Below are 12034 nucleotides of genomic sequence, written 5' to 3' on the forward strand. Positions count from 1 at the left end.
GAGCATGGGCCCTGTGTTACAGGAGGCTCTCGTGCGCTGGGCCACTCCGCTGAGAGTAGTAGTAGGTGGTAGTACTGGGTAGGGACCCGGTTAGCCACTTGCCTGATGGTATTTCACGGTATGGGCATGAGGGATAGCAGCTGTAGACCGGGAACCTGACCAAGCGGAGGCCGAGCAATTCTTCGTTGTCCTTAGTCAGGGCACCAATAATTACACCAATGCCAAGGTTCAGAAACAACGGTAGTTGTGTATTTATTATAGCGGTAGTAACTCGTAGACACAGTCTCTCCAGATGCAACCGGGTATTAGGCAGTCTTGGATAAGGCAGAGTAATGGGTGATGCTGCAATAAGCTGTGATGATAGCGTGCTGAATAATGGGAGTAGTAGTGATACTGAGGATAAGATGCTGGGCGGAATGGAACTGAGATGAATACTTGCTGTTGATGATTAGAGAAGATGATGAGAGGAATGACTGAAGACAGGACCCAGATCTTGTGGTTAGGATGAGAATCTTGAGGACTTGAGAATAGAACACGGCCAGAAACACTTCTGGTAATGCTGCAGCAGATACTGCAGGGCTGCGGCCTTGTGACACAGGAGCAGCAGCAACACGCAACCTGTCCCCCTGAAGGTGGAAGACAGGACTGAGGATGACAGGAAGTCACATGGTATTCCCCAGCCAAAGCTCGATGGCCATTGGGGTTACCATTGGGGCAGTCACGTGACATCCAGCCATTGCATCATCACACCATTAGGACATATTGGACCAAATATACATGAGAAGTACCATACTTGAACACTGGGGTGCGACATAATACCCTTAGGCACTGATAACTGAACATGCATACAAGAAATGAATGGAATAGCAGACCTGAACACTGAGAGGGGTGACACAATACACACACTTTTCAGTGGACCATAGCTTTCCAGAACAGAGGCAATAACATATTGACTGACTCAGATATAAAGATACACTTTGAAGGAAACTACAAGAGAAGAAACTCTGTTCCAGGACACTGCACTCGCATGATCCTCAAGCAATGTGCTGGCAACCCTGGGCATATTGTTTCAAGCTCTCAGCTTCAACCACTCTCTTCCATTGCATCTTATCTTATATTTGTAAATTTCCTGTCCAGAACAGGAGAAGTTTTCTAGAGGGATTTTCTACTGATCTGGACAGTTCCTGACTTGGACATAGGTGGCAGCAGAGAGCACTGTGTCAGACTGTCAGCCTATTGATGTATCCATGTTTTTCAGGACTCCTTAGGGCTGCATCTAACTTTTTCAGCCACCAGCATTCAAATACTGAATAATCGAGCATGCTCAATTTGCATTCTTCTCTATTAACTGTATAGCAGTTCAAATAACTCTTTTTGATTGTTTAGTACATGGCTCTGACAGGCTGCACTTCCCGTAAGCCATTTACAATAACCAATTATACTGGGACACTGCTGTTGTATAACGCTCTTCCATAGGGACGTGTGGACATGTTCATTTACAGACTTCTCAATTCCTTTCTTTTTGGCCTTTTCCGTCCCATCCATCATGAGACACTTGGTCAATGCAGCTAGGACCTGTCTGCCAGCTCTCCACCTTTAGTTCTCCCCAAAAAAGTAGAAAATCTAAGGTATATGGAAGACCTGAAAGCCTAATGTCATAACTACCCATGATCCGTTCCTTACAACTTGGCACCGCGGGAGGTTGTTATTTTTTTTTTTTATATTCCTTCTTTTTATTAAACATACCACATATAACAAACAATTTAAAATTTCCAACAGGGTTTTTCGTTGTGACTATTTACATTTACCACCATATATTAACCACTTAGGTAGGAGATAAGGCTTAAGCTCTATTGAATTCTCAATCCAAAAACACACCTTGCCCATCTCTCCCCTTCCCTCCACAGCAACGCCTTACCAGAAGGCAGACCTGGAAAAGCCTGGCCTGGACACCCTCCATAATCCAGGGTAGAGTATATCCTGACCTCCCTCTCTCCTTCTCCCCCCTATCCTCTCTCAACACCTCGGGGCGCCATCCCACTCCACCCATCTCCATTCCTTAATTCCAAACTAAGGAGGTTGTTATTAGAGATGAGCGAAGCGGGATTCGTACAAAGCTATTGAACAATAGACACATTGACACAATAGACATATTGGGGGAGATTTATCAAACATGGTGTAAACTAAAACTGGTTCAGTTACCCCTAGCAACCAGTCAGATTCCACCTTTCATTCCTCACAGACTCTTTGGAAAATGAAAGGTGGAATCTGATTGGTTGCTAGGGGCAACTGAGCCAGTTTCACTTTACACCATGTTTGATAAATCTCCCCCATTGTAATGTATATCTAATAAAGTATTTTTAAATTTTAATACCGCAGTGATATATAAACAAAAAATTAAATAAAAAATCAAAGCAGTGTCCCAGAGTGGGGTCCATGTTCTTTCTACCAAGTATAGGTCGCTACGATGTATATGTGTAAGCTCTGAGACTGAGGTCAGTAGTGAGCAACTCCCGCCATCAGATGTCATCGTTCTTTTCATGGCTGATAGTCCAGAAGTATATAAGGGTTATCTGATGTCTCTAGTGATTATGTATATTCTTGTCACTGTCTGGTGATCTGTTCCCTTTCCAGTCCCTAAGCTAGCTACCTCAGCTACCCTATCAGAGAGGGTTATTTTGTCTTCTGCCCAATCAGATTCCCCCCTTTAGCCAAGGATATTGGACTAGGTCAGTGAGTAGTAGTCAGTCAGTTGCTTATTGAATTGTGTATGAGAGACAACCCTACAGAGAGCCTGATGAAAAACTTCTCTGGGACTGGCCAAGTGGCCAGGGTCCATGTGCAGGGCTAAACTTTTTTCTCTTTCTATCTCCTGACTACCTAGCCTTCCTGTCTAGAGCACCAGGTGGAGGGACTAATCCTATTCACGCTGGGCTGCTGTTCTTTTCTGCTGCTATACAAGTGTATTGAGGTATCGGACAAGTCAGCAGTCTAGCTAAGTGCCCATGTGGTGCTTCCAACCTTAGCCCCCCTGGATTGCCGCATCTCTTGGCCCGTCACACAAACCCATCAAATAATATATATATTTTTATTGGTTTTGGCCAAGTATGTAAAGGTCTGTAGTCCCGTCAATTACATACCGTTCTAAATTAGGTGATTAGGTGATTCTAAGACTATTTGTTCTCCGGCATACCCCTTTAATAAAAAAATAAATAAAAATATTTGAGATATTTGGGAGTTTTATTACATAACATTTTTGGGGTTGCCCATTAGGTTACAGCTCCTCACTTACCCTTGTATTGTAGAGGTGTCATCCTAATCTAGCAAGGACCTGTCTGTTAATCTGGCTATCCTCCTCTGAGCTTTATTTTCCTATTCCCATAATACCCCCTCCCCCCTTTCCCGTTGCTTACTTTATATTGTATTATATTGAAAATTTGCTAAATAAAGAATATGGCCAGAAACACATTTATTCCAGCCATAACTTCCAGAGTCTAAAATGAAAATGTAAATCATTAGTTACAAATTTTCCGACTGATCCATTTACTGCTGTTATATATTCTCATAAGAAGCCGCCGAAGGCTACGGCATTGTGGCTGATATTATTAACCTCTGCCTTACTCAGCCTCCAGCCAAATGATGACAGACAATAACAGGCGGTACAATCCACAGCCAATCTAATATTATAAAATGCTGCCTGACCTCTCTCCCTGCAAATGAGACGATGGGATTGTGAGTGATTGCGCCCAGGAAGTTTTCATTACCATTCTGGTACCAGGCATTTCTTATAACCTGAACCAAGACGTTTTATAATTTGGGTTTCAATAATTCAGCAGGTAGTTAGTGCAGGCAGAAATCCTCTATTCTTTCCCATTGTTTCCCTCCATAGTTATGCCATTACTGGGGCATAGGGATTTTCACAATGATAAAACCCCTAAAAAACCTAGGCAGGCACACACTGTAGCGGCTGTTTCTTAAAGGAGTAGTCCAGCGAAAAATTTTATCAAAGTATTGTATTGCCCCCCAAAGGTTATACACACCCTCAATATACACTTATTACAGGAAATGCTTATAAAGTGTTTTTTTCCCTGCATTTACTACTGCATCAAGGCTTCACTTCCTGGATAAAATGGTTATGTCACTTCCTGGATAAAATGGGGGTGTCACTTCCTGAATAAAATAGTGATGGCACTTCCTGGATAACATGGTGATGTCACTTCCTGGATAACATGGTAATGTCACTTCCTAAATAAAATAGTGATGGCACTTCCTGGATAACATGGTGATGTCACTTCCTGAATAAAATAGTGATGGCACTTCCTGGATAACATGGTGATGTCACTTCCTAAATAAAATAGTGATGGCACTTCCTGGATAACATGGTAATGTCACTTCCTGGATAAAATAGTGATGTCACGCCCCGACTCCCAAAACTGTGCGAGCTGTGGCTGCTGGAGAGGATGATGGCAGGGGGACACTGAGGGACACAGGACACTGGAGGGACACTGAGCACCCCCCTGCCATAATCTTCTCCAGCAGCCACAGCCCGCACAGCTCTGGGAGTCGGGTCGTGACATCACCATGTTATCTAGGAAGTGACATCACCATGTTATCCAGGAAGTGAAGCCTTGATGCAGTAGTAAGTGCAGGGAAAAAAGCACTTTATAAGCATTTCCTGTAATAAGTGTATATTGGTAATTTGTATAACTTTTGGGGGGCAATACAATACTTTAATAAAGATTTTCGCCGGACTTCTCCTTTAAAGAAAAACTCCCAATTTTTTTTTATTTATTATTATTTATTATGCAGCTAGTCAACCAATTCATATTTCTGCTAGTATTACCTCATTTAGTTTTGAAAATTCCTGGGATCAGTTTGGTCATGTGATCTTATGGTGAACTCATGGAAATTACATGAGTTTCTGTGCTCTCAGTGGGGTCACCATCTCAGCCAGTAGTTCCTCCTGTATGATGAAGCTGCATGTCACTATAATTACATCTGCGAATAATGATCAGGTTCCCGAAATGGGAACATAGCCATTTAATGGATCTGATGAAAGTTCAGTTCCCCTTTACTGTTTACCAGGGCCGGGACAAGGAGTTTTGGTGCCCTAGGCAGAGAAGGCAAATGGCGCCCCCCCCCCCACATTAGAATTGGTGCTCCCCACACAGTATAATGCCCTGAATGTACCCCCACACTGTATTAAGAGCCCCAATACATACAGTAGTTACCTTATAACACTATTTCCACCATACAGTGATTACATATTACATGAAAACTGCACTGAACAGAACAGAAAGATATCCGCAATGATACCATTCCATAATACCGCCACACCATGACCCCTATCACTACAACCCTATAACTGAGCAGTTACATCCAGTGACTCACATGGGGCGTCTTCTCCGATCTGTCACATTTTCTTTTTCCCTCCATCCAGCCTGGGCCACCTAGAAGTCGTCTTCTGGCTGTGAATCTTCTCTCCAGAATCTGTCAGAGAAACATTTTAGGCTCCAACACATACAGTAGTTAGCCCCCTCTGTACCCCTATATAGTAGTTACACTCCTCTGTGCCCCCATAGTTTTAAGGTGTCCCTGTGCCCCAGTATTGTAGTAAAGCCCCTCTGTGCAGCCCCAATATAGTATAGACTGCTGTGTGCTGCCCCCAGAAATATATAGACCCCCTGAGTGCTCCCCCATAAATATATAGATCTCCTGTGTGCTCCCCCAGAAGTATATAGACCCCCTGTGTGCTCCCCAGAAGTATATAGAACCCCTGTGTGCTCTCCCAGAGGTATATAGACCCTGTGTGCTCCCCCAGTTATATATATAAATCCCCTGTGTGCTGCCCCCAGTTATACATAGACCCCCTGTGTGCTGCCCCCAGTTATACATAGACCCCCTGTGTGCTCCTCCAGTTATATATAGACCCCTGTGTGCTCCTCCAGTTATATATAGACCCCTGTGTGCTCTTCCAGTTATATATAGACCCCTGTGTGCTCTTCCAGTTATATATAGACCCCTGTGTGCTCCCTAACCCTTCCCATATAACAGTAATTCTCCAAAACAGACAAAAAAAACCCACTTATACTCACCTGGGCCATGCGTCTTCTCTTCACTGCACTCTTGTGGCAGAGTTACCTGCGGTCACAAGAGGCCGCTCTCCCCATCGCATAACAGTGCACCAACACACCCCTGACCCTGCAGAGCATCACATAACAGTGCACCCACACACCCCTGACCCTGCAGAACATCTCATATCTATGCACCCACACACCCCTGACCTGCAGAACATCTCATATCTATGCACCCACACACCCCTGACCTGCAGAACATCTCATATCTATGCACCCACACACCCCTGACCTGCAGAACATCTCATATCTATGCAACCACACACCCCTGACCTGCAGAACATCTCATATCTATGCACCCACACACCCCTGACCTGCAGAACATCTCACATATATGCACCCACACACCCCTGACCTGCAGAACATCTCATATCTATGCACCCACACACCCCTGACCTGCAGAACATCTCATATCTATGCACCCACACACCCCTGACCTGCAGAACATCTCACATATATGCACCCACACACCCCTGACCTGCAGAACATCTCATATCTATGCACCCACACACCCCTGACCTGCAGAACATCTCATATCTATGCACCCGCCCCCTGCAGAACATCTCATATTTATGCACCCACACACCCCTGCAGAACATCTCATATCTATGCACCCCCCCCCCTGCAGAACATCTCATATCTATGCACACACACACACACACCCCTGCAGAACATCTCATATCTATGCACACCCTCCCCCTCCCCCTCCCCCTGCTGACCAGTGCCCTCAGTGTGGCTTACCTCCTGCTGATCTTATACACTGCCCTCACTGCCTCATAAACAGCCTAGGAAACTAGCTGCCTCATAGAGCCTAGCAAAGGAAGATAGCTCCTCCCACACTGGTCACATGGGCATGATGTCATCAAAGGTCCTTTACACCTCCTGGACACTCTATTCCTGCTGCTGTATGTAACAGTTACAGTGCAGGGCGGGCCGGCAGACAGGCAGGGAGCGAGCGGGGGTAGGATGGATGGGTAAATAAATTACTTACCCATCCAGATGGCGCCCCCTGACGTTTGGCGCCCTAGGCCATCGCCTACCCCTGCCTACTCTTTGTCCCGGCCCTGCTGTTTACTTATAGTGTTTATCTTATTTATAAGATGAGGACAGAGACAGAGATGGTACTGGCTCTAGCTGCCCATGTGATGCTGTGCTAACGCATCCTGGGATTGAGTGCAGATTTGAAAGGAAGAGAATAAAGTTTGAAATTTGAAAGTGAAGATGGAGGGTCATCAGGTCACATGACCCAGATACAGTAATAAAAAGTGTGGATACTGCAGATCTGGTATAAAACAGAGGACACTGCAGCAATAGTGGTAGTAAATGTGTATAATACAATCCTTGCAACCACTGGGGGCCCCTCATGAGAACAGGACCCCATTCGGTTTGACCTGTGGAAACAGAATACAGAGCTCAGATGTTTCTGACCCTCTCGCAGAGAGAGCACCTGTTCACATTCAACACCTGCCCCACTATTCTAACTGGAGACTTGGCACTCTGCCTCTGCAGACAGCTAGTATTATGGAATAGGAATACCCCTTTAACAGTTTTCCCAGTAGAGTTCCTTGAATAACTTGTTGTGTAGATGTGCAGTAAAAAAGATCTTGAGTCGCCCTAATTTTTCTCTCTGCATTCGGAGCGCTCCATATCCAGAGTAAACTTGTTAGAAACGTGTGAGCCCTGGAAAACAAACCTGTTTCTATAAACAGCCTTTGTGTGTATCCATAAATCTACTTGGATACAAGAGGCTTAAATAGAACAATCAATTCTTTTTCTTGTGTGTTCTGTAAACCGCAGGAACATCTGAACATTTTTGTCCCTCTGGAAACTTCATCAGATGTTCCCCTGAGCCGTGCCAGTCATATACAAATCATCCCATTACGGCTCATCCTTTTTTCCTTCATTCCTTACAGCATTCATCTGGAACGTAATAAAAAATTCAAGATGAATAAAAAAAAAGAAAAAAACTAAAAAAGAGAAAAGAGTTGAGTGATATTTCATTGTCGGCCATCTGTGCCAGTAGTGGAGTCGATGCCTGGCCCCTATCATCTTTGGGGTTTCATTGCTGGTCAACATCACGAAATCTTCTGACATCTACTGCTATGTACCCAAGGTAGGGCTGGGCGATTAATCGAATTAATTCGATTAATCGTCCAGAACGTTGAAATCGATTTGATTTTTTGTGAAAATCGTAAATTCGATTTTCACAAAAAATCATTTCGGGCTGCGGTGCCGGGGAGGAGCTGAGAGAAGGGGGGTTGCGGTGCAGGCCGGCGGGAGAGCCGTAGAGGGGCGGTGTGGGTGAGCGGGGAGAAGATGCTGGGTGGCCAGGCTGGAGAGGGGCGGTGCAGTGCCGGCGGCCTCCAGCCACTGACAGCGCCGCCGCTGACCTGCCCCTGCCCCCTCCACTGAGCGTCCCACTCCCCTCCCGGCCAGATATGGAGGTCCCGGGTCTGTGGAGGAGGAGGCCGCAGGGACTTCAGTAGGTGGTGATCGCGGCGCTGCTCGTCCTGGAGCTATACAGCGGGATCGGGGGGCTCGGTGCAGACCCCCGTTCCCGCTGTATAGCTCCGTGACCCGCAGCTATGCGATCACCACCTACTGTAGTCCCTGCGGCCTCCTCCTCCACAGACCCGGGACCTCCATATCTGGCCGGGAGGAGAGCGTGTGTGTGGAGGTGAGAGGAGGAGGAGGTGTATGTGCCCTCCTGCTCCAATCACCTCCAGCTGCACCAGTCACCCCCCAGTCCCCTCAGTGTCCCCCCAATCCCCTCATTGTTCCCTCAGTGTCCCCCCCCAGTCCCCTTCAGTGTCCCCCCCATCCCCTCATTGTTCCCTCAGTGTCCCCCCCCCCGTCCCCTTCAGTGTGTCAACCCCCAGTCCCCTTCAGTGTCCCCCCCAGTCCCCTTCAGTGTCCCACCCCAGTCCCCTTCAGTGTCCCCCCCGTCCCCTCAGTGTCCCCCCCCCGTCCCCTTCAGTGTGTCAACCCCCAGTCCCCTTCAGTGTCCCCCCCAGTCCCCTTCAGTGTCCCCCCCAGTCCCCTTCAGTGTCCCACCCCAGTCCCCTTCAGTGTCCCACCCCAGTCCCCTTCAGTGTCCCCCCCGTCCCCTCATTGTTCCCTCAGTGTCCCCCCCCCGTCCCCTTCAGTGTGTCAACCCCCAGTCCCCTTCAGTGTCCCCCCCCAGTCCCCTTCAGTGTGTCCCCCCCAGTCCCCTCATTGTTCCCTCAGTGTCCCCCCCCCAATCCCCTCAGTGTTCCCTCAGTGTCCCCCCCAGTCCCCTCAGTGTCCCCCCAGTCCCCTTTAGTGTCCCCCATTGTCCCTCCAGTCCCCTCAGTGTCCCCCCCAGTCCCCTCAGTGTCCCCCCAGTCCCCTCAGTGTCCCCCCAGTCCCCTCAGTGTCCCCTTTAGTGTCCCCCATTGTCCCTCCAGTCCCCCAGTGTCACCCCAGTCCCCTTTAGTGTCACCCCAGTCCCCTTTAGTGTCACCCCAGTCCCCTTTAGTGTCCCCCAGTGTCACCCCAGTCCCCTTTAGTGTCCCCCAGTGTCACCCCAGTCCCCTTTAGTGTCCCCCATTGTCCCTCCAGTCCCCCAGGGTCACCCCAGTCCCCTTTAGTGTCCCCCAGTCCCCTTTAGTGTCCCCTTTAGTGTCCCCCAGTCCCCTTTAGTGTCCCCCAGTCCCCTTTAGTGTCCCCCAGTCCCCTTTAGTGTCACCCCAGTCCCCTTTAGTGTCACCCCAGTCCCCTTCAGTTTTACCCCAGTCACCCCTCATCTATACCTGTACTACTACACCCCTTATCCACTATACCTCCACTCCTACACCCCCTATCCACTATACCTCCACTCCTACACCCCCTATCCACTATACCTCCACTACTACACCCTACGTAGATGGAGGCACAAACATGATTTCCTATACTATATGGGGCCTCTGTTACACTGGAAATCAATACAGTTGTTGTCTAAAATATTAAAATAGTATCTGATGCTGCAGGGAGAAAATGTTCTGTTTATTTAGCAAAAAAGGAAAAAAAAAAATCGAGATTTAAATCGAGAATCGTCAAAAAATTTTAAAAAATCGAGATTTTATTTTTTGCCCATATCGCCCAGCCCTAACCCAAGGTACATAAAATCAATACGAGCAATATCAAGTGTTGGCTAGAGTGGTGTAACGCAGGTCTAGACAGGATTCTGGAGCAATGGAAATGCATTCTCTGGAGTGATGAATCACATTTCACTATCTGCCGGTCTGGTAGATGAATTTTGATTTGATGGACGCCATAGACAGCTCTAACTTGTAAAATCCTGGAGGAGAAATAATGGTATATGGCTATTTTTGTACCAGGCTTTTGCTTCGTGAAAACAGATCATCGTATGATTATGGATAAGCAGATTGAAATAACCGACCAGTTTAAGACTCATCTTAACCAGGACTATGAAGTCCAAAATCATAACTTTATCTTAAAGGTCAAATTTGGGGTCCTCTGAGTAAGACCATATTCATACAAGTATGTAGGAAGTGCTTTATTGCACCTGACATCAGGGTTGGTGATCTGGACTAACTGCTTTACAGAGTCTGTGGTTCAACCAGAAAACTTTCCCCCATTATATATTTTATTTTATATTTGTATCTTATCAGACAAAAATGCTTACTTTACAACTTTATAATATAGCTTATCAGACAAAAATGCTTATTTCTCTTGATATCCTGCATGATTTAAATTTGCACAGGTAATGACTCTTAGAACAAAGTTAAGACATTACTCATATCACATGGTAAAAGAGAAAAGAAATAAGTAAAACACCACAATTTCTTGTTTATAAATAAAAACAGCCACTAAATTATATATACCTCAAAATAGCCATATATGCATAATGCTATAAATTCTATTTCACCAGTGTAATAAGGTAGAATTGAAATAAATCTCTTATTCGTCATGAACCTCACCCCCCGGGAAACTACAGGGAAAATCCTATATGAATTATATTGATATCTGGTGTCACTACCTTCTATTTCTGAATTATTAATGATATGTCTGTGTATTCTTCTGCTGGGACTAAGATTCCTCCAGGCTGCTTCTTCTTTCCTGTAAATTATCCAACCAATCCCCCCACACACCTATGGTAGATTAGAATTTGGACCCTGCCTGTGACATGCATGCTGCTGTACATAGAACGTTCTGCAGCCTCTCCTGAGCCTTATACTTCATCTCACTGATCTGTTTCTCTTATGATCTAAAAAAGAAATGCACATTAGAATACCAATCTTAACATACCCTAATAGAAAGTTTTCTTTCTTGACCAGAGTTAGCATCTTTTGCTCTAGATGACCTGTCCAGCCCTGCATTACACATATTAGCCGTTGATTGTTGATTTAAATGTGTAATGCTTCATTTAACCAGTGGTGGCGCTTTAGGAACATGAAAACATAAAGCACTTTTGTCAGCAGCTTTTTGTTGACTACACTAAATACACTGTACAATAGAGTTTCTTAGGGCCCTATTACACCAACAGATTATCTGAGAGATTTTTTTAAGCCAAAGCCAGGAATGGATTTGAAAAGAGCCGACATCTCAGTCTTTCCTTTATTACCTGTTCCCTATTTATAGTCCATTCCTGGCTTTGGCTCAAAAAAATATGTCAGAAAATCTGCAGGTGTAATAGGGCCCTTACCCTGAATCAGGAGATATAACTCTTATTTCAATCTGTCACTCCAGCACTAGGGATGGTCCGAACCTGCCGAGGTTCGGGTTCGTATGAACCTGAACGCTCGGCATCAGATTCCCGCTGTCTGGCCGCTCCGTGGAGCGGGCGGATCCAGCGGGAGTAACGCCTGGAAAGCTGGGATACAGCCTATGGCTATGGCTGTATCCCAGTTTTCCAGGCGGTCCTCCCGCTGGATCCG

At 46.2% G+C, this 12034-nt stretch overlaps 1 protein-coding gene across 2 annotated transcripts in view; it reads left to right on the forward strand.

Moving 5' to 3' along the window:
- SAMD12 (sterile alpha motif domain containing 12) overlaps positions 1 to 12034 on the forward strand; it is a 402216-nt gene that overhangs the window by 235264 nt on the left and 154918 nt on the right. The window lies entirely within an intron of this gene.

This window comes from Dendropsophus ebraccatus, chromosome 2 (genome assembly GCF_027789765.1).
Source record: "Dendropsophus ebraccatus isolate aDenEbr1 chromosome 2, aDenEbr1.pat, whole genome shotgun sequence".
Classification (NCBI taxonomy): domain Eukaryota; kingdom Metazoa; phylum Chordata; class Amphibia; order Anura; family Hylidae; genus Dendropsophus; species Dendropsophus ebraccatus.